General features: G+C 47.1%; 1 long non-coding RNA gene across 6 annotated transcripts in view; it reads left to right on the plus strand.

Moving 5' to 3' along the window:
• The window catches only part of LOC108523167 (uncharacterized), a 93,805-nt gene extending 70,665 nt beyond the window's left edge, over positions 1–23,140 (plus strand). For all 6 annotated transcript variants that reach the window (XR_001883735.1, XR_001883736.1, XR_001883731.1 and 3 more), the window contains exons 2-3: positions 1,339–1,415; positions 22,369–23,140. This is a non-coding gene — a long non-coding RNA (uncharacterized LOC108523167). The remainder of the gene's footprint in view (positions 1–1,338; positions 1,416–22,368) is intronic.
• The last annotated feature ends 494 nt before the right edge of the window (positions 23,141–23,634 follow it).

Here is a 23,634-nt window from a genome sequence, read left to right on the forward strand (position 1 = left end):
GGAATGGGGACTAGACTACACGCTGCTTTGATAAAGTCCAAACTCCTTTACTTGGCATTCATGACTCCTGAATAACCAACTCCCTTCCCCTTTCAGTTCTGCGTCCCATCCCTCCCTTTTACCTACCTTAATCTCTGGACTTCACCAAAATCAGTGCTCCCTAGTAGAAGAGAGTACAAGATGTTAGGTTCTTAAATCCCCACAGTAGGTAAGTTCGTGATTGCCCAACTCAGGAACTAATGGAAAAATATGGCGAGGATAGAGGTTGGGCATACATCTGTGAAGCTCTTGGGGGGATAAAAAAACAACTGTTTACATTTACTGCAAGAGAATATAAAGGCAGCACAGTAGCCAGTACCAACCACTAACATGAGCAAAGTCATGTGAGGCCACCTGGCCCAGTGGAGCAACCAGATGTCCATAGCCACATACATAAGCCAGGCAAGACCAGAAGAAAAAGCCCAGCTGAACTCAGCACTGATTGCTGACCCACCACACCTTGAAATGAAATGGTTTTTTTTTGAAACAAAACAAAATCACAGTAAACCAAGATTTATCTTTACATATATTAGTAATGATAGGCATTGTACCATTACTCAATTATGTTTTGCTTGTTATGGACACTTTTTGGAGCCTTCCACCTTTTTATTTTCAACGAAACTCTTATTTATTTTGCTTTATGAGTAATACCCGTATTAAAAGCTCCTTTCCCCCAGTATCTGGGCTTCCAACTTAATATTTAATGCCACTGAGGTTTTGAGTTAATTTGTTGGCTGTCCTTTGTGGCTCTCACACATATCTTCCTTTCCTCTCTGATGTTATGGGACAGTAGTTCAGATGCCTGGGTCACTTTCTCATCATCTTTTATTTTTCCCAAGGCTTTGGTTTAAAAGCCTCTGTTCCTTCACCTTCCACTTTCTTTTTCTAGTCCCAAACCTGTATCCCTCATTTTTAAATCAGTGGTTTCTGATTGCAGGGAATAGCCATGCTCTCATGGCAGCTTAAGTTAGCAGTGAGTTTGTTGTAGTAATCCCAGGAATACAAGGAGCAAAGCTTGACTGCCTGCTGGACACAGGAGTGGGAAGGCCCCTCTAACTCCACACAGGGGCTGCGTGCTCCTGCCCATCACACACATGCACGCATGTGCCAGTGTATCTGTCTCTCTCCCCTTCTGGAGCAGGACGGTGGTAAATGTCTATCCCTAAGCCAGTTGGAAGAGGGGGACCGTGTGACTGCCCTCTCAGCATGGGCTGAGGGGCTGGGGAGTCCCAAAAAAGGAGACTGTGGAGGGATACCTTCCTGGCACCCATGATATCCTTTCTTCTAATTTCTCAACAGGAATAACTGAAGTCACCTGTACTGGAAATCAGTTTGCTGAAATTATTCAATCAACGATTCTTGAAGTTGAAGAAAAGGTAAACATTCTCTTATAAGGGAAACTCATTGGGGAGAGGTTACTGTCCCTGTCATTCCTCCCATATGCCCAGTTTTGTGTGTAATATTTTACCCCTTCTCTCTGCCTGGCCAAGTTCCTCTTCATCCCTCAAGATCTTTATCAAATGCCACCTTTGTCCTTTGTGGAAGATCTCCTCCAGGCTGGGGGTGATTTCTCCTGCTGTTGAACCCCCACGACATTTTCTCCTTCCTGTGACGTTTGTGTTCTCGTTTGCCCTTCCCCTGATGGTCTCACCCTTCCTCTCTTGGCCGGTCGGGTAGAGGTCCGTGACACACCCCCCATCATAGTACTTACTTCCACCCTTTATTCTTGTTGCCTGTTTTTGTGTTTTCCCCAGTAAGCTCCTTGAGGGCACATCTGAATTGTGCCTTGGGACACACTTGGTGCTCCATAAATGTTTCTCGAATGACTAATGTAGGAGCCTCCCCACAAGAGGCCTGCTCCTGTGTGGACCCACATCATACCCCCACCATGCCTCCCTTACTGGGCCTGTACTAGAAATCATTCTTAAATACATTCTGATCTTTGAGCATTCATCCGAAATTCCTGATCTTCTCCAGGTGTCCTTTGGCTATTGATGAAATGAAGCTAATAGCAAAGCTTTTGTATCTGATTCTTTTTTTTCACATTTGATTTTGGGCCCATGTTAAGAGCAGGAATCCAGAAGTGGAGAGGAAGGTGACAGGCAGAGCTGGATGCCAGTGGTCCCCGGAGCACAGCTCCCCAGCCCGCTTCTACCCCTTGTGGCGGGTGTGAGTGGGGGTTGCGTGTGGTGGGGTTTAGGTCTCGCTGTGGTTGTGGCCCCTCCTGTCTGCTGCGCCAGTGGATCACCTTCTCCATCTGTGCCATACTCTCAACTGCTTCACTCAGTGACTTTGTGTCTTAATCCACCTCCCTGCCTCTAGCTTTGTCCTTTAAATAAACAAGTCAGCAGGTTCCTTTTCTCAAACTGTTTACTGTAAGTGCTAAAGATCTCAGAAAAGTTTCTTATTAATTTTATGAGTTTATACATCATAGCCAGAGGGACAAAGCATAGATTGTGGGTGTTCCCAGAGACACAAATTTCCAGAGATTGTTTTGCGTATTCATTTGCACGTTGTTATCTGGGTTGGACATGTGTATTGGGCTTCAGTGTGAGGCTTTTAATATGTATATCCTGTTATCAATAAAAAAATTATCCAAGCAGTTGAATCCTGTGAGACTTCGCGAGTGTGTGCAAATCAAGTATACTTGACTTTTCAACCTCTTCTTTCAATGTAACTTTTATAAAAAATAAATAATTGACAGTTCTCAAAAAAAAAAAAATCAGTGTAGTTGGTCACCATCATCTTGGAAGACTTGACTCAGCCCTTTCTGCCTGTAACAGTAACCAGCAATTGTCTCTCACACTGGTAGAGTGCTTTCTCTTTTGCAAGGTGCTTTGACACACATCGGCAGATTTTCTTTTCCTGCCAGTCCTGGGAAGCAGGCAGAGGCGAGTGGTAACCTCTCATTTTCAAAGTCAGGAAATAAGCTCAGAAGTTCGATGTCTTGCATAACGTCATGAGCTGATGTGAATGGGGTTCAGTTTTTCCCACCCCATCTCATCTTGGTTCCCCTCCTTTGGAAGCCATGGCAAACTAATAGTGTCACAAAACCATCTCTTCCCCACCCTCAGTGTTCCTTTGAGGGAGGGGAGTCTTGACCCTCTGTTGAGAGTCTGACCCTAGTGCTCCCTCCATCCTCAGCCAGGCAGCTTTCTTGAAAAAGCAGATATGTTCCTCCTGAGACCTTCCAGTTAGTCTTGAAAGTTTTGTTTTTGTTAAGGCTAATTTAAATACAAGAAATTTAATTAGTTTACATGAATGCTGTATTGTCTTACTCTGAGTAAACTGGAAGACAGTAACGGGTTTGATCAGCTTAATTCAGCTGTATCTGATGATGTTCTTTTCCTTTCTTCTCTTTTAAATAATTGCAAATGGTTTCTATCAATCAAGGCAGCAGAGCACAGTGCTTTATTGCCATGTGGAATTGTTTAGTTTACTGTGATTTTTAAAAAATGGCTCAACTTTTAATGAAAGAGCGGGTTGTCAAGTGACTTTTTGATTTGTCCTTTGATGGGGAAATGGGAAAATAGAACCATCATAATAAAAAACCAGCTTCTATTCTAGAAGGGAGGCTATTAACTTAAGAGCAGGATATGATTTCAGTGAATTGTTGTTTTCCTAAAATAGGCCACGGTCTCTCGTCTTTTTATTTTGAGACCTTCCTCTGATACTCTCTTAAATTAACATTTTCCTATGGGAAACTCTAACCTGGAATCTCCCAAACAGGTTGGTACTCCCTATCATAGTGTAAGCATTGGGGCCCAAGACCAGATACCAACACCCTTTTACTGGGAATCTGAAACATCAGTATCGAGAAATCTGCAAGCCTATTGTGATGCTTGTAATCAAAGGAAACATCAGGCTTCACATTTTACTTCCAGTTGTGGCATGATGCAAGCACCATTTTACTGTTCAGGTTATTGTTTTCTTAACCCCAAAGCTGGATCTTCATTAGTGAGGATCCTCATAGAGCTACCCACATGGGGTAGCCTCTATGGGGTCCCAGGCGGGGTCCCAGGTGCTCCTTAGTGGTTGTGCCCACCTTGAATTGGCACAGTGGCAGGACCTCCAAGCACCATGAGAGGATGGACAGGGGTCACCTCTGAGGCTGGCCCGAGGACTCCTCTGTGTTCTGTAGCATTCTTACAACCTTTTCGCAGTTAGCAAACTTGGTATCTCATGGGCACCTCAAGCTTACTGTGTCCAGATTTTAACTCTTGGTCTGCTTCTACCATAGTCCCTTTCTAGGCCTCCTCCCTTCCCCCATCTTATTAAGGTGCACAAGCCAGAAACTGGGAATTCATCTGTTAATACTCATCTTTTTCTTCCTCCAAATCATCAAGTCCTAATGCTGCCTCTCCTAAAGTGGATATTGAGTTCATCCATGGCCTTCCTGTATCCACCCCCAAGTCCAAGCCAACATCATCCTTTGCCAGGTGACTGCCAAAGCCTTTTAACTGGCTGCCCTGCCTGCTTCTCTTTTTCTTCTGTTCCTGTCATCACTTTGGACCCAGGGCAATCTTTAAAAATTCTTGTCAAATCATTTCACTACCTTGCTTGAAACCTGTTGGTGACCTCATCCTGCACTTGATGAAACACATAAGCCCAGTGCAGCTCGTGGAGAGGACTGCTCTGTCTGGGCCCCAGGCCTGGCTTCAGAGGCACAGCATTGTTGGCACCACGTTGTTATAGCTTATGAGACACTCTCCCCTTCACTCTTGGCTTCCTTGGAAGATTGCAGTGACTCCAATTTTCCAGACGCAATAAAATATCTCAAGCTCTTAAAGGTGTACTTAGAATGAGTATTGTGTTCTGGGAAATGGAACAAGGGGTGATTTGTTCCTCCAAACACCAGAATAACAATTCCTAGAACACAGAGGTGGACCACTATTTCATTTGGAACCTTAATAAGTTAATAGCCAATAAGTAATCAATTGAAATTGCAATACTCCTTGCTGCTCCCCAAGCAACCTCCCCACCCTCCACCCACATATTTTGACATAAAAATATGCAGCAGCATTTTAGCTCAGGAAATCTTGAATGAAACTTGGTTCTAGGTTGGTACAAGAAAAGACTGACATTCTAGTATACAAGGGAAAAAGAAACAAAGCTAAATATTAGCATACAGCTTTCCTTTTTAAATATGTTTCTCCTATCTTGAAGCCGATTTGTTTTCCTTAGTCTTGAGCTTTACTCTTATGTGTGTGTGTGCGTGTGCAGCCATGCACACACCTGTAAAGCACGTACCTGAATTTCATCTTAGGCATGATACTCTCCATTCTCAGGCCTTCCCCGAGGTAATTAATGGTAATACTGAAATTCCAGCTGGATGTTTGGTACACTATGGCCTCAAGACAACTTTTCTATGATCTTGAAATTGAAATGTTTTAAGATAAGAGTTTGGTGGGTCCCCCTGATGAGTTACAGCAAAGATTGTAATGGGAATACTAGCAAAGGTGATTTTAATAGTGTCATGAGCGTTGTGATAGAGTTTATTACCCAGAGTCATGGGAACACAGAGATGGCCCCTCACTCACCCTGGTGAGTGGAAAGTCATGTGACACTTGAGATGGGTCTTGAAAGAGATGCCAAGTACCAAGTGCTTTTTACTTTTTTGCCAAGCAGAAGGAAGGCTTGGGAGAACAGGGGTGCAAAGGGCATTTCAGACAGCTGCATGGAGAAAGGCCTGGGAGGTCAGCAAGAGCGTGGCATGCCAGAGAACCCCCAGGAGAGTCGCTGCTGCAGTGGAGGGCATGGTGGGGTGGGAGTTGAGTGCAAAAAGTGGGCAGGAGCCAGATCATGCACGTCCTTCCTTGGGGACCAGGTTAAGCAAGGGATTTGGATTTTGTTCTAAAGGCAGTGGAATGCCACTGTAGAATTAAATACTAGGGAGTTACTGGATCAAGTTTGTCTTTTGCAATAGGGATTCTGTAGGCATGGTCTGTACTAAGACTTCTCCTGAAAGTCAGTGATCTGATTCAGATATGCAAGTCCTTTTATTAGTTCTAATGGCTGTGAGACTTAAAATTCCACAGATTTGCACATTTTAGGTGTGGCTGTAGGCTGGATGTTGCTAAGTGACTGACATGTGATTGGTGTTTAGTGCCCTGCTGGAGTTTCTGGATGATTGTACTGCCCTGGGTTGCCATGCTCAGCAGTGGGGCATTCCAGGTGCCTGCTGAGTATGGACACAGGCAGTTGGATTCCTGCTGGTTTGGAAGTGGCACTCTGATAGTGCAGCGTCAGTGAGGTCTTGAATTTGTGACAGCAACTAAAAGTTGCTGGGAATCTAGAGGTCTAATTATACTGTTAACTTGGCTTTCTCATTATTTGGTTAACATGATTTGGTTGGTTGTTAACCCTGCACTATGAAGCGATGCATATTTATGCTAGGAACATGTTTTGGCTTCAAAGTTTATGGTAACTAGACTTTAAAACAGGTATGAGGTTTAGATTCATCATCTGTATCCCTTTGCAAAAGATGTCTCTGTCTCCCACATTTGCTTCTCTGATGATTCTTCAGTGTTATTACCATGTTATTTTTTGCTGCTAAGGGGAAAATATGTGGGATGAGCAAGGGTGGCATCCCTTGCTTTGCCTCCATGGGCAGTGGTTCTGAAAGGACTCAGGAGTGTTTGCATTACTTAAGGCTTGAGAAAGCAGTAAGGTGAAGGCAGAGAAATGGTGGGGGAGGCTATCACAATTTCCTCAACAACAAAGACGAGGACTGTGGGGAAGGAGAGAGGGCCATGTTTGAGAGATGTTTAGGATAAGGGAGAACAGTCTGATGTAGGGAATGACAGAGAGGAGTGGTGTCTAGGAGATCCCCAAACTTCTGGCTTGGGCAGCATTGGTGAGAGGGACAGTCTTGTATCATCCAGCAAGTATATAAAGCAGGCCAAGATGAGGAGGCTTGGAAGTGGGCAGGAGTGCGGCTTGTTCTCCCACTGTGCAGACAGAACAGCCATGCATGATATGTCGTCAGAGGTCAGGGTTGGGCTCGGCACAGAGGCGTTGAAAGCCAGGTCCTATCTGTACCCTGTTTTGTTGTCAGTGGGGAACCCATGAACACATTCTAGTTAGAGGACTAAGATCAGACATGGGTTTCTGTGAAATCATTCCCTGGAAATTGAGTTACCAGGAGGCTGGAGGCATGGAGGCATCTGGGTAGAGTTGCTGAGGACTCATTGATGGCAGGGAGAACATACAGGCGTAGGTATGCATGCAGCGTCTGCAGCCTCTATTTTATTTGGGGATGGGTTGGGATACGGATTCTAGAGTCAACACAGAAGGGAATGAGCAGCTCTTAGTAAGCTATTAATCAGGAGCAGGTGGGGGCAGCAAGGGGAAGGTGGAGTGGAAGGTGACCAGGAGTGCTCTCTTCTGTTCTGGTGCCCAGGCTTGCCTTAGTTAACAGTGGCCCCACGGTGGCCTGAGTGGACTTAAGGCTGGAGCTGGTCTGACCCTTGCTGACCTGGAGGCTTCTGTGCATTCTGCAGTTGGGCCAATGGCAAGATCAATAAACCTTGTCTTCAGTGCTCAGAAGCCTTTTTCTGTGCCATTTGCCAAAACCATTCTCATTGACTGGTAAATCAGCTTAAGGTTCAGCAAAAAGGAGGACATTTAAGTTAAAGATCAAATATTTATCACTTTGTTAGTGACAAATGCAACTTTAGTAGCCCAAGTTCATTTTCTAATGGGATGATTCCCTTTCTTCTACCCTAAAATAGACTCTTAGGACACCCTGGAGAACTTTGACACACCGCTATGTAAATATTTGATAGCAGCTTAGCTTACTGCCTTTCTTTTGCAAAATATTTGAATTGTGTCAGGAATCAAAGGTCTGCAGTGAAGCACACACAGTAAGCATTGAGACGTGCACAATGTGTTTGCACAATCCCTTTTGGACTGGCCGTCTCAGCTCCTCGGCTAGTCCCCTTGCTCACCATACATCAACCCTCTCTGCTCTGGTCACCCTGGCCCCTTGCTACCCCTTAAAACCTTCAGGCTGCTCCTGCCTTGTGGCCTTTGCCCTCCATGCCCTTCCCTGGCACCCTCTTCTTTGAGGTCTCCCTGGGGCTTCCTCCACCCTTTCCTGCAGGCCTCTGCTCTCCAGTCAGAGAGGCAGTCCCTCGTGATGCTCTCTATGTTAAATCACGACTCTCACCCGGTCACCTTACATTCTTTTGTCTTTATTCATAGCACTTTGTTCCTTGACATATTACACTTTTATTTATTTTTTATCTCCCTCATTTGGAATGTGAGTTCCATGAGACCAGGAACTTTGTTTTCATTATTCTGTCCTGCTACCAGGACATTACCTAGCACATCGAGTCTGCCTTGTATTTGGTGAATCAGTGAATGATCAGATGGACTGGTCAATCAGTTTGTGTATTCACAACAGTTAATCAGCACGTGGCATGTGGTAGGTGCTCAGGAAGTATTTGAAATAATGAATTGGTCAGTGAGTGAATGAATCTGTGCATGGTTAGTCGCCAACACTGGTGCTCAGCAACTATTAGCAGGATAAGTGAATGGATGCTGGAGCTTACTCGCCTGTCTCTGGGCCTTGTCCCCAGCTTCTTTATTGGGGGAAGGCCCGGATGCACAACCTTTGGTGTGTGCTGTTGTTGTTCCTGTTTGATAAATTCAGTTAGTCCCTCACTCTTTCCGTTTGTCTGCCATCAGCCAGGCTCTCTAATTAACTTACTGTAATTTAGCTGAGAGGTGAATTTTTCATTTTAAAGATGTTATAAACAGCAGGTGCTTGTGGCATCTTGGTTGTTGATGAAGTTCATGCCTAAAAGAACATGAGGCCTGTGTTACATGTCCAGTAGAGAGGGGACTGTTAGCCCACACCTGGCCACAAAAACATGGGGACAGTCTGGCAAGTTCTGGCAAAGTTGTGTTTCTCTAGTTCCAGTGCACCGGCGTGCCAGCATGGGGGCCAAGGATCAGGGTCAATGTGGTCATCTTCCTCAAGGGTCACATTTAACCCAAAGATTTGGGAGAAATAACATTTTAAAATTTTACAACAAATGCTGATATTTGTTAGAGGAGAATTCAATATCGCTTAGTAGTTAAGAGCAGGCTGTGGAACCAGATTGCCTAGGTTTGGCTCTGTCTCACCACTTACTTGCCTGGTGGTCCTGAGCAAGTTGCATAGTCTCAAAACTCATTTCTCACTTCTAAGGTGGGAGCCTGTGATGCAGTAGAGCCAACAGCATGGGGATGTCAGGGATCAGTGAGAGCCACGGAAGGCTTTATCACAGTGTGTGCACATCGTAAGTAAACAACAAGGCAGATATTACATGTGATCACTTGACGTTTTAAGATAACAGAAGAGCCAAATGAAATTTTCTTCTTACCCTGGCCATGCCCTAGACATGGCCTCCAGGGATGGGCATTCATTTCCTTCTGCATATTTCAGATGGGCAAGTTAGGAGAAGCACTGCCTTAACAAAACCCAGTGCACACCATTGGATGGCTTTCATGCTTTCTCAAGAATTCTCCCCCAGCCTTGCCTTGGAGTTGAGCTGCCGTTAAGGAAGTGATGAATTAGCCATGCTTACTTTTAGTACCTGCTGTTTTATAGTACCTAATTGAATAGCAAATGAAGTCGAGGGAACCTACAGGTTTGGATAAAGAACTGCCATCTAAGGAATGACTTTATATAGAGGAGCTTGTAACTTGTCTGAGCATTTTCACACAGATTGCTTGCATTTCATTCTTATAACCACCTATTCATTAAGGTAGAGAAGACTGTCAGAATGGAAAGAGACTTCAGTAATTCTTGAGTCCATCTCTTTGATCTGATTTCTAAAGTCCCTTCTTCAGCATCCTATTCATCTTTCAGACTCTGCTTGGTTTCTCCAGGAGACAGAGCATTTTCAGCCCCAAAGGCAGTTCAATCTGGGTCCCCGTAACTTCTATGGATTGGTTTAGGTTCTTTTAGAGCCGCAGCTAAATCTAGCCCTTCTTCAACCTGTAATTTATCCCCTTTTAATATACAGACCTCTGGAGCTAGTGTTTCCACAACCTCACCTGGCCACTTAACCATTGTGGTTTAACCATTAAATATATGAAGTCTGCAAGAGGTAGCCTTGACTGGCAGGTCGACTTAGTCCAGTGGACTTCAGCTGCAGGTCTCAACTCACGGATTGATGGCGAAATCTCTTTTGTGGATCGCAACCAACATTTTTTTTTGATGAAATGAAGTATCAGACTATATAAACATACATATTTTCTAAAACTCTGATTTCAGTTTGTGTTGCATGTGCTGCTGTTATATTCTTTCTGCACATGATAAGCATTTCAAAAGCCATTGTTTTGGACCCTTTTACAGGAATTTCAAGTTGCTTCATTTTTATTTAGTTGTCATCTTTGTCCTTTTAATGGTTGAATTGGCTTCATGTCAACTAGTTAAAGACATAGTTGCTGTGTTTCAGGTTGCTGGTGGCTATTAATTTAACTCTGATTCCTCTGTAAAGAAGGGCATGTCCTGGCTGGCCAGGGTTAAATAACAAGATCTGTTCAAAAGCTCTGCTTCCTCATTTTTCCTTACTCCACCTTCAGTGAAAGGAGTTGGTTGTGAGCACCTAGAGGATTTCGTGCAATCTGAAGGCCTGTCCTTAAAAGGCAGTCTTTCCTCAAGGCAGGAGGAGCCTGCTTTGCTGCTGGCTCTGGGAAGGAGCTTTTGAGGACAAACCTGCACTTACATGGGCTGCTTTGGTCTCTAGACTGCCCCGAGCCTGAAAGTATTCTCACAAACAAGAGAGGCACCTTATCGCAACTTGGTGTGAGGGATGTGACGATACCTCTAGCTGGAAAGGGAGGGATGTGGCTTAGTTGAAAGAGCAGAGTTGAGAGTCCAGCATTGTTTTCTGGTCCTGAACTCTCTGCATAGGGGATGGAGGGGGAGACGGGTGTGGGGGGACAGGTGAGGGACAGCTGTGGAGAGAGGGGGCTCCTTGGACACAAGACTTAAGCTCTTTAAACTGGTCGGATTTCAGGCTCAGGGCCTATGCCAGGGATTTTTCTTTTGTAATCTCATGTCATCTTCATGTTGTCTTTCTCTTACTTTGTCGTACTGGCCTGATGAAACCCCATCCCTGGTTAAATTGAACCTCCTACTTTTTCTGTGCCTACACCTGTGCGGTTGGTGCCATCCTGACTTGCCTGCTTCAAGCTGTGTGGCCCACGACTGCAGTGGGCCCCGAGGCGGTGGCGGGTGCACGCCACTCCCATTCAGTCATTGCCTCCTGGGACAGCTGTTTGTAGCTTCTGTCTCTTCAGACTTCCAACATCTCCCTCCTCTCCCTGCCTCCTAAGCGGATGCTCTTCTTCCAGGAATTATTTTTCCTGCATAATTATTTTGTCATTATTCCTTATGATGATGATGATGACAGCTAATGCTTATATTATACCTACTATGTACCAGTCACTATTCTTGTATATCAGTTTTCTGTGTCCAATTATTAGCCCCATTTTTCAGGTGAGAAATCTGAGGCACAGGAAGATTAAGTAACCTGTCTGTGGTTGCAGGGCCGATAAACGGCAGAACTAGGATTTCAGGCCGGCACTGCCTCCGAGTCTTCCCTGTGCTCTTGTTTACTGCAGTCTGGAGAAGAGTTGCCCTCGCCACCTTCCATCTGCCTGCGGCCACCCTCCCTCACACTTACTCCGATCTTGCCCCTGACCTCTTCACCAAAACTGCTCTGCAAATCATGGAGGACCTGCATGTGGCCAGACCAGATGACCAGCTCCCCCTTCCTCAGGACACCTTCTTCATTTGCCTTCCAAGCCACCATCTTCTTCCTGGTTTTCTTCTTGACTCCCTTTTCAGTCTTTTCCTGCTTCCTCTTCAACTCCCCCAAGGTCTAGACTTTCGATTGCTCCAGGGCTCAGTTCCCTACTCTGCGCACACTCTGCTTCCTGGCTTTAAGGGTCCACAGCTCCCAGGGTCCTGTGTCCAGCCCGTTCTCCCTGCACTGCAGGCCCATGCCTCCAGCTGCCTTTTCGTGCCTCTACTAGGGATGGCTGATAGATTGTGAAACTCCAGCTCTCCCCACCCACCTCACACCCCCCTTGCAACTTCCCACCTCCCTCAATGGCAATTCCATTCTTCTAGTTGCAGGCCCGAGAACCTTCAGTCTGTTTTCTTTTTTTCACACTCCACTTCCAGTCTCGGTAAATTGTGTGGCTCTGCCTTCAAAGTGCACTTGGTGTCAGAGCACTTTGCACCACATTTACCGCTATCCTGTACCATCAGGTTTTACCTGAATAATTCATTAGCATCTTCACTGATTTCCTTGCCTTAGCCCTTTCATGACTGCAGTCAATTGTCCACAGAGTTCTTTTAAAATATAAGCAGCACCCTCCTGTGGCCCCATCTCGCCCTGTGCTGCTCCCTCTCTGACCCCTCAGCTCTCCCTTTGCTTTCTCCGGACTTGTGGCCCCTGTGTGCTTCTCAGATGTGCAAGTGATGCCCCGCCTGAGGGTCTGTGCATGGGTCCTGCCCTGCCTGGAAGATCTTCCCAGGAATCTGCACAGATCCCTGCAAGTCTCTGGTCCAGTGTCACTTTCTCATGAAGCCTTCCCTGATCAGTTACTCTAAATTTGCAGCCTCTGCGCCTCCAGCGGCATACAGCATCATCTGACACATGCTCTCTCCATTTGTTAGTTGTCTGTCTCTCCACAGTCCCTGTGAATGAAGATAGCTTAATTACCTGAAGGCAACATTTTTGCTTGTTTTGTTCATAGCTGCATCCTCAACATTGTCCCCTGACATACAGGGTATGCTTTAAAAATATTTGAATGCTAGGTACTTTTATCTTTGTTTGACAATATAGTAATTGAGGGTCTTAAGAAGTTAAGTTACGGCCGGGCGCGGTGGCTCAAGCCTGTAATCCCAGCACTTTGGGAGGCCGAGACGGGTGGATCACGAGGTCAGGAGATCGAGACCATCCTGGCTAACACGGTGAAACCCCGTCTCTACTGAAAATACAAAAAATTAGCCGGGCGAGATGGCGGGCGCCTGTAGTCCCAGCTACTCAGGAGGCTGAGGCAGGAGAATGGCGTAAACCCGGGAAGGGGAGCTTGCAGTGAGCTGAGATCCGGCCACTGCACTCCAGCCCGAGCGACAGAGCGAGACTCCGTCTCTACAAAAAAAAAAAAAAAAAAAAAAAAAAAAAGAAGTTAAGTTACTTGCCCAGGATCACAGACCCTAGAATTGCCAGGATGGGAGTGAAACCCTGACATGCACTTAACTTGCCATGTGCTGCTTTTTCTTGTTAACTAAGGACAATAATACATAACACAGTTACTTCGAGGATGAAATGAATAATTCACAGAAAAAGAAAAGCACTTTATTAATCCAAGTGTGCCAAAAAAAGTGTGACTTATCTAATTTATTGAGAACGCTAGCTTTCATGTCTCTGTCATTCGGCAACCCACTCAGAGATTCTTTTGTGTTTCTGGATTTTTATTTGGGAGTAGCCAATGCTGCTGCCACTGCTGCCAAATAACATTTTCTTCTTTTTTCTGCCCTTGGTGTGAGAAGTGTGTGTGTGTATCTTTTATCTGTCTGGAACTATTGTGGTCCCTCCTCCCCCCATACGCCCACTGGCCTTCAGGTCAAGAGCTTTCCTGACCCCTGTGGCCTGTCAGCAGCAGGGAGCAGTGGAGCTGGCACCTGTGTGGCTGTCATTATTGGTTCATGTATATGTTCCTGGGACAGACACTTATGTTATCAGCAGGTGCTTCGCGGGTGTCAGGAGTCCCATCTTGCACAATTCTCCTGGCAGCCTGTCTGTCCGCTACCCTCGCTCTGCAGCCGCCTGGAGTGAAGTGATCACAGGCCCATTATGGCTAAATACCAGGGACATAAAATGAAGCAAGCACACTTGATGAACCGCAGAGCTGCTGCTCTCAAGTGCAGAATTTATGTCTCCCTGAACCCAGGGCAGCTTCCCTGGGCTTATGGCATAAAGCATAGAGCAGTTTGGCCCTTCTAATGCCTCATGTTGTAATAATGACACAGCTACAGGAAGAGATGGTGAAGCTTTCCCCATCTATCCCCTTCTTGTGTTGTTTATTCATTTGTGTTCCTGATTTTGAAGTGGGAGAAACATGCAGCCACTTCTTAGGGAGCACCTTAAACTGTTTTTTCCGAAGACAGGAGAGCTTTGACACTTCAGAAAAGGAGAACAGCATTGAGAATGTCTAGTGGTTGGATGTCTGGGCCTGGTTACTATTCTCACGTGGGTTGTACAGTGGGATGTAATTGGCGTTAGTGTACAGGGACTTAGCACGGACTCCAGATCTGGTCAAGCTGTTCTCAGCAGGCACCCCTTCAACAGCCTGTGACATCCTTGGCTCCCTCCATGCTGTTGACCCTGGGCAGTGTAGGGGTGGGTGGAGAGAGTTGTACTTTTCCTGGGGGCCTTTAGAGCAGCCTGGCCCACACTGAAAACTCAAACAGGATGTGGTGTATCTTTTAACCCAGAACGACTGCCCAGCCAGCATGTAGCGGCACCTTCCAGGCATCAGGGTTAGCCTGAATGTAAGCAACAGACTTTACCTGCTGCCAAATGAGACACACCCGGAGGGCCTGTGTTCCTCTCACAGCCCTCCCTGTGTCCTCAGCTTCCAGAGCTGACAAGCAGGAACCAGGCATGGACTCTTGATCTGTGTCCCATTGGTCCACATGCCTTGTAAGGGATAGCCTGGCGTCCCCTGCAGAAGCAGCTGCGTGGAGTGGGAGGAACACAGTTTCTGAGCCAGAAAAAGCTTGATTGGAATCCCAGCTGCACTACTGACTTTCTAACTCCCTGAGGCCTGCTCTAAGCCTCAGTTCCCTTGTCTGCAAAATGGGGATGAAGTCTGCTGTGAGGCTTGCATGTTTGTGGAGGACTTTAGTGCAGTCGCTTGATAGGTATTGAGCAATCAGGAAGCAGTAACTGCTGTTCTTATTTGTTGGGTGGTTGGAAGGCACTGTGGGGTCACACAAATGGGTGGACTTTGGAATCAGGTCTGAGTTCAAATCCTCATTCGGCAGGTCATTCATTAAATACTTAACGAGTACTTATTGCAGGTTTTATAGTGGAGTTGAGATTGTGCTTGTTCCCAGCAGTCTTTGATGTTGGGTAACAGCATACTTTACTGAATCTCAGTTTCATCATTTAAATGGGGGTAAAAATACCAATCTTGTATGATTATGGTGGGAATGAAATAAGTATTTATAAATGGCAGCTAGCTAGTTTATTATTACAGAATTTTCTATTCTAACTCAATGGTTAGTTGCCTAAGATGAACTGCTTGTCTTAAAATATTCCAGCTTTGATATTCAGTCCAGCAGATGTTTGTTGAGCACCTGTTACATAAAAGGCATCATGCCAGCCCAGGAGAATATTCTTACCAGCAAGGCACATTTGCAGTCCCCCAAGAAGTGGAGACATCAGAGGCCCGGCCAGCTAGGCAGTAGCTGCCAGTCAGTGCTGCAGTAAAGGTATAAACCAAGTCCTGAGATAGATAGCACTGAGGAGGAAGCTGTTGTTTCTGCGTGGAGGAGCTGGCGAAGGCCATGTGTGATGGTTGTCTAAAGATGAGAGACTTTAGTCAGGCAGGTGACAGTGCAAGAGAAAAGGGCATTCCAGCAGAGATGTTCCATCAGCAAAGGCGTGGAGCTGAGAGCCCTCAGGGAGGCTCAGGTGTGGTGGTCATAGTGGGTCATTTGGGTGTGGTGAGGCTGGAAAGAGTGAATGGGGCTGGGCTGTGAAGGGTTAGGAGTTCTCAGCCTTGTGGGCTGAGCCTGTGATGTGGAAAGGTTACAGGAGGGCAGGGTGAGCACCTGACTGCATGGGGCAAGCTGTCCGGTAAAAGTAGAATGCCAGCTACTCATGGAATTTAAAACTTTTCTAGTAGCCACATTAAAACAGAAAAAAGAAAATGGGTGGAGTCGATTTTAATAATAGATTTTATTTAACCCAATGTATTCAAAACATTATTTCAACATGTAATCAGCATAAATAACTTTTAATGAGCTATTTGGCATTCTTTCTTTTGGTACTAAGCCTTCAAATCTTGTGTGTATTTTATACCAGAGCACAGCTGAATTTGGACCACAGCCATATGGCTGATGTTCAACACATGGCCGGTGGCTGCTGCATTGGCCGCACAGGGTTAGCAGGTCTGGGGTGATGAGAGTTGAAAGTGATCTTCCTTGTCCTAGACCTTCCCCTGAGAGCCTGAACCAGCCTTCTCCCATCAAACCTTGAAACAGACCTGCCCAACAGCTAATTGGTAACTCGGGGAAGAGAAAACCTAGGGGATTTTGTCATCCATGGGTTATATGGTGCAAAAAAAAAAAAAAAAAAAAGTAGAATTCCCTGGTGTTTCCCAGATTCATGTACATCTCCATGGGACAGACCTCGCTGGACAGCAGGTTACTGTGTACCATTTATTGAGCCTCTAGTATGGCCTGTTCATCCACTACATACTTCAGATAATACATTATTTCTAATTTTTCGATGTCTACAAAACATGTTTCTCACCCATTTTACAGAGGAGGAGAGTCGGGACATGAGAGAGTTAGTACCTTGTCCAAGATCGTTTAACCAGATGAGGCAGAGCTAAGGCACAAGCCTGATTTCGAACCTGTGTTCCTACCTTTCCCTCATAGGATCTAACCCTCTGTGTACATTATAATCTCCAAATCGGAGAAAAGTGCATATAAGAAGTTAGCACGTGTGCATACATGCATATCTACATACACAGAAGTAGGAAAAGATGGGAAAGTTACAATCACAGAAAAAAAATCACAAACAGTTCTGTGCTGAAGAATGCGTCCCCGCTTTCCTCCTCTCTGCCTCTGGTCTCCTGCCCACACATCCTGGGGACCATTTGGAATGTCCCCATGCCGACCTGTTGCCGTGGGTGTGTGCTGGTGGGGGGTAGGGGTGTAGCAGGTGGAATTTCATTAGAATCAGTAGAACTCAGGCGTTTGTGAAGTTTCCGTTTCCCTGGTTAGGGAAGCTAGAGGCCGTGGGGCACTGGCATTTGAGAAGCTGGAGGTTGCAGCTTCCATCCTGCCTGAGCTGCTTGCTGGGCAGAAGCCAGGCTGAGCAGGCTGAGATGTGAGCTTCATTATTTCTCTCTGCAAGGGGCTGCTAAACCATGATGGGGGCACAAAGTGGGTGAAGGGCGGGAAGATAAGTGCGGTGCACCCAGGAAGGTGGGGACTGTCCAGGCTTCAAAGTCACAGATGTGGGTTTGACCTTTGACTCTGCCAGTCCTTTCTTTTGTGTCAGTGGCAGGGCCTTGGATTCCTCATTGTGAAACTGGAGCAGTCATTTTAGGCAGAGCTCTTTCCAGTGTAATGGACAGAGACCCCTTGGAGCCAGTCAAAGTTGAAAGAGGTGTTCATCACATACAGAGACACCTGTATCGGCGTACCCTGAGGACAGAAGCCTGTGTAGAGCTGGTCTCCCAGGGGACTGGACTTCTCTTGTGGCCTCTCAGGAGTGCTCCCCCCGCCCCCAGGCCTCTATCCTGCCTGCCTTCCCTGGTGACTCCATCTTTATGATTGTCTAACTTCAGTGTCCTTTCATGTCTCTTAGATTCTTGAAGTAGAGGCCAATTGGCCCAGCTTCTCCTCTAGGCAAGCCCACATTTCAGAGGTCCTAGCAGATGTGATTGAGCCAGCCGTGGCCTAGGAGGCTGCCCAGTGCAGTTCCTGGGCCCAGAGCCGTGGTGAGGCAGTCGTCAGCCCAGAGGGAGGCAGGCATGGACAGTGTTCTGTGGTGGCCTTTTCACCCTCCAAAGGTGATTACTTCTTGATTTCTCTTTCCCTGAGCCTGCCTCCCAACTTCCCAGACTTTAAGCTGAAACCTCCTGTTTCATTGAAAATAAACAGAAGCCTTTAGTCCCCCAACCCTCACAGTATGGAGCCACCCCCCACCCCCGGTGCCATCTTCCTACCCTCCTCTTATTGAGTTCGAAGGGTCCTTTGCCTCTCAAAGGCAGGTCTGTCCATTCGGCTTCCCATCTTGCTCCTACAGAGACCTCTTCTTTTTTCAGTGTCAGGGTTTTCTCCCATTCTATTAGATCCCTCAAACATCATTCTCTGGTTTCTCTTATTATTTAAAGAAAAACAAAGAAAAACCCTTTTGGCCACACACACTCTTCCCACAGAACTTTGAAGCAGTTGGCGGCCCTGGTGCTGTTTGGCGTGCTGGCATGCAGACCCGTCATCACAAGCTACCGGAAGACAGAGGGGCTTGCAGCAGAGTGTCAGCCAGCTCTGCACTGAGCACGTGCCACTGACAGTTTTTCCTTGGCCAAATGTTCCCGAGGAAGGAAGCAGTGTGTTCGCTTATGTTCTGGCACAAGTGCCTCTGTCTTCTGACAGTTGACTTTCTTGACTGTCTCGGTCCCCACGATGGCACGTTCTCTTTTTCCTCATTCCTATTCTCTGAGTACCCCCTTGCTCTTCCCCTTCCTGCCCGCTCTTCCGCTTCCTGCCCTGTAGCTGTCAGGGTACCTTGGGGCTCAGTCCTGGGCCCTTTCTCTGCCTGCCTTGGACATGATCTCTCTTAATCCAATAGTTGATGACTTCCAAATACAGATCCTCAGCCCAGACCCAACTCCTGACTCATTTATCCTATTGCCTCCTTGATATTATTTACACGACAATCTCTAAGAAGCATCCTCACACGCAGAGAGGTACCCACAGAGCACTCAGTGCGCTTCTTGAGCCCACCCTTCCCCAGTGCCCACTCCTCCCCATGCCCCTTCTTGCTTCTCAGGAGACAGAATCACCACCCATGCCACCCATGTGGTGGTTCAGGCTCCAGACCTTGGATTCATTCTTGTGTCCCCCTTTCCCTTACTTGCCATGTCCAGTCAGTCACTGGGGCCTGTCCCTTATACCTTCAGAACATAACTCCATCCTCCTCTTTGTCACCGCTGACACACCCCGTGTCCAAGCCACTACCAGCCCCCCAGCCCCTAGACTGCTCCAGAGCCTCCCGTTGCGTTCCCTCACAATCCACTCCCCACTGACCAGCCAGAGGGAGCTTTTTAGCACCTGTGCCTCCCTGCTGGAAAGCCCTTCAGCGCCTGCTGCTGTTCTTGGAATAATCTTGCCATGGCCTGCAATACCTCTGCTCCTCCCTCCCCTCCCCTCCCTGGAGTCCCCTCCTGCCCTCACCACCTCGCCACCTCGTTCCTCTCACTCCTCGATAAGCCATGCCCTGCCTGGCTCAGGCCACTCTGCCCTCTGCCTGGTGCTCTTCCCAGCTTTTTTCCTGGCTGGTCTCTTTTCACCATAGGGTCCCCTCCCCAGTTGTTATCTCAGAAATGCTTTCCCTTGCTGCCCCAGCTCACAGGTGAGTGAGAGCAGAGACGCTGCTCCTCCTGAAGCCTGATGAAGTACCCAGGATTCAGATGGGCATGTTTGCCCTTTAAATCCTGACCAGACTGCCCCGGCCCCAGTAGCTTGAGGCTTTTTCCAATGCCTCCAGGAACTTCTGAATGCATCTTACAAATGTTGAGGACTGGTCATCGTGGAGGCTGGGCCCTTTGAATGTCAGCTGCACTTATGTGGGCGGATGCTGACAGCAGCTTGAAGTGCATGAGGGAAGTCAGGCCCAGCAATGCTAGCCAGACAGCCAGGGCACGGCTAGCCCCAGGCCCGGGGTGCCACCTGCCAGTCCTGTGAGAAATGTGGGGGAGACAGCAGCGGGCTCTGACAGGCCATTAGCTTCACAAGGAAATGGCCATGAATCAGAGTGCTGCTGATGGCTCGTTTCATTTTAAACAATTTTTTTGAGGTCGTATCAGAGGGAATGGGCTGCCGTTTGCATCTTTGAACAGGAATGCTGTCCGTTGCTGTTAGAAGCCATGGGATATTTACAAACTGGGGGTGACTGTTGGCAAGACGTTTTTCCTCTTTGCTCCTTGGTTTCCTCCCTTCCGTGATGGGGATAATAAAGCCTGTCTGTCTGACTCACAGGGCCGTTGGGGTGCGTTCCAGGTGTTGGTATGTCAGCTAGCATGAATTCAGCGCCCGCTCTGTGCCGAGCCCTGAGTTATACAGCTTCCTATTCCATCCTCACCACGGTCCGGTGAAGGTGGGCACCACTCAAGGCTGTAGTCTGGCTTAGAGGAGCTCAGTGCACCTGTCTCTGGGCCGCCCACGGGTATGGGTGGAGATGTCTCAGCCCACCTGTACCGCGTCCCTGTGGGTGGGCAGAGCTCTGCGTACAGATGCATTTGCTTTCCAGATTCTCACAGTCATCCTTTAAAACAAGCTGTTCTCATTGTTCAGATGATGGCATGGAGGCCTAGTGGAGTTAAGTGACTTGCTCAAAACCATTTAGTCTGTAAGTGATACGTCCTGGATTTGAAGGCAAGTCTGTCTGGAAGTCCTTTGGAAGACCTGAAAAGGAGAATTGGTAAAGCCAGGGGTTCCTATACCTTTCACGCCTTAAGAAAGTAATAGTAGGTTTTTTGTTTTTGTTTTTTTCCCTCTCTCTGTTCCTAATTTCATGAAGGAAATTATACATTTGTCTAAATGGCACTTCCCTTAATATTTGCTGAACCTTAATGTTTGCTCTTGATTGGCAATATATATATATTGTGGCCATCCTAGCACAATAATATTTGTCATCTCGTACCTTAGGAAACTCTGCCTGATTTTGAATGATAAAAAAAAGGCTTTGGGATCTAAATGGAATGAGAGGAATGGTAAGAGATTAAGGATCCCTCATAAAAAAAAAAACAGGATGGTATCAATAAGACCTTTCCCAACTCTGAGTCCACATTCTGCCACCTCGGTCACTTAGATGTAGATGTCATCTTCCTCCTCAAGATGATGACAGGCCACCCACTACCCTGGACAAAACAGGGCAGACAGTATAGAGCATAGGTCCCTCTGCTAGAGGAACATTGGTGTACAGCGCTCTTCTGCTTCCAAGAACCCCTCACTCCGTGCTACTCGCCCAGGATATTGTAATGGACATCAGCCTTTGATATATCCCTGCCTGATTTCCAACCCCACTCCTTCACTGTGTTTGGAAAGTACTCTTCCTGTTGTACAAATTGGAAAGCTAGGCTGTGGGCATATAGACCTGGGCTTGTCTAGTCACACATGCATGAGAGCTGGTGATGCAGAAAGCTGGGGGGTGGGGAGTTCATCTGGAGACCGTGCCAGCAGCCACATCTAGTTTTTGGGGGTGGTCATGGTGGCTCGGCACCTCATGCTCCAGTGCCCATGTCCAGTGCTGACAGGTGGTGATGCAGGCTCTGGCATCCTCACACTGGGAGTGTGAGTTGGGCTCCAGTTATGGCAGCACAGCATAATGTCCTTCCCATTTTCTGAGCCTGGTTCTTTGGCTTTTTTGGGAATCAATGAGATGCCAAAGACCTTTAAGTAAACTCCTCAATTTAAATCAGCCAAAGTCTTTTTCATCTGCTTCAAGCTAAGAAGCTGACTTTTATAGAGATGTTCCTCTGTAGGTTAGCCAAACGTTTGTATTCATTCCTCAGGCCCCTGAAAGTTCTACTTCACCTGTTAGGACCCTCCGCGGGCCACAGAATTCACAGGAGAATCCCAGGTTGAGTGGGTGGCAGGACTGTGGGCTCAGCCATCTCCCTTCATTGTTATTGTGACCCAGGTTTCCATCATGCCTCCCAGACTGACCTCTGTGGGGACACAACTGAGTCCTTCATCTCTATCCTCAGCTCCTTGAGCAATGCTTGGCACACGGTGGGTGCTCAGGAAGGTTTGAATGAATGGGCCAAGGAACCAACAAAGAGATCAGAGAAGTTGGTGCCCGTGGGCTCTCTGCAGCCTTAATGAGGCTGGCCTGGCTTGGGCAGGAAGGGGGCCACATGCCTGTAGACTGCAGACTGCCTATAGTTGCATGCTGGAGATGGGCTGGGGAGATCATGGAACTTAGAGCAGGAAAGCAAGCAGCTAGAGCCGTGAAAGGGACAGCCACTCCTCTGAGTGGAGGCAGCGTAGTTGGTACTTCCCAATCCTTTCACCTCATGGCATGTACAGAACACAGTATTATTTGTCTGGTACCCAGGGCTTTGTCCAGCTGGTGCTGGAGCAGAGGCCCCTCTCACAGCACACCGGTGACCCAGTGCCCACTACTTAGAGCGCTGATCCCAAGGGAACTTAGAGCCCGGTGTGGCCTCTTTTCTTAGCCCTTTGTCGTGTAAGTTGCAGGTATTTTTCCTAGTTGTGTATTTGCCTTTATGATTTATTTTTTCTTCCACTTGGTTTATTCTTGACCATCACAGTTGTTCTCTGTACAGGAGGTTCCAGCCTTGACAAGAGGAGGGTGGCTCTTCCTGGAATCCCTCTGGACACACCTTCCTAGCTTCCTCTAGGAAAGATGCGGCAGCTCAAAGGGAAGCCCAAGAAGGAGACCTCCAAGGACAAGAAGGAGCGGAAGCAAGCCATGCAGGAGGCCCGGCAGCAGATCACCACCGTGGTGCTGCCCACGCTGGCCGTGGTCGTGCTCTTGATCGTGGTGTTTGTGTACGTGGCCACGCGCCCCACCATCACCGAGTGAGCCCCACAGCCAGCCGCGGACCCCATCGGCAGGGATAGGAGGCGCGGGAGGGGGACGCAAACAAAAAATGGCTTTCATATTCAGAGATGTTCATGTTGCTGAGCTGGAAGCTGGAGCACCCTGTCTTCTCTGGTCTTTGACTTGATTAAAGTATCTCCGCTTTTCTTGGGAGGGAATAGGGGATGTTTTATCAGTGAATGTGCCATACACCTTATGGTCCACTTCATGTGCCTTTCAGACTTCAAAGCGCGTGCGTGCGTGTGTGTGTGTGTTTCCTTTTCTCTCCTAAAAATCAATAAGTAGCTCCACCTGAAGAGGTACAGAACCTCTGGGTCAGGAAGCAGCTGGAATCCGCACTCACCTCATTCCCATTGTTTGGATCATGCCTCTTTCCAACACGTGTCACAATCTCCAAAGGGACTGTATTTCTTCTCTGTGCTTAATGTGATTTGAAATATGTTGAATCAAAGTGAAATATTTATTTTTTGAATAAAGGAGATAATAGCCTTAAACTGGATGCTTATCGTGTTTTGCCAGGAGTTGCTGTCTGTGAGTCTCCCCCTGCCCAGGGGTCTGCCCCTCTTCCCTCCCCTTCCCTTTCTCCTGTGGCTCTCTCCACCTTCCTCAGCACTCCCTCTGCTCATCGTTTCTGAGTAAAATTATGCTTTTTGACCGACAGTTTTAAGATGGAGAGGGACAGAAAGGGTGCATTAATTGGCTTGCTTTAGAAAGAAAGAGTTCTAATTAGACTGTGACCACAGATGCTTTTTACACCAGTTAGTTTTTCCTACTTTAACTTGATATGTTTGTGCAAACAGCAATACAGAGTGGTCCTGGAAGTAAAGGTCAGGCTTGGTTTTGTTCTTAGCTGAAAGGATGCAAATTGTTGGCATTCCAGCTGAGTTTTCAATGCAAATTGGCTGGAATGGTTGCCTCATTTTGTTCTAACAGCACTGCTCATGCCTCTCCCCACAAATCTCCATAATCAGCAATGACAGGAGAACAG

The sequence above is a fragment of the Rhinopithecus bieti genome, unplaced genomic scaffold, assembly GCF_001698545.2.
Source record: "Rhinopithecus bieti isolate Rb0 unplaced genomic scaffold, ASM169854v2 scaffold_71999, whole genome shotgun sequence".
NCBI classification, from domain to species: Eukaryota; Metazoa; Chordata; class Mammalia; order Primates; family Cercopithecidae; genus Rhinopithecus; species Rhinopithecus bieti.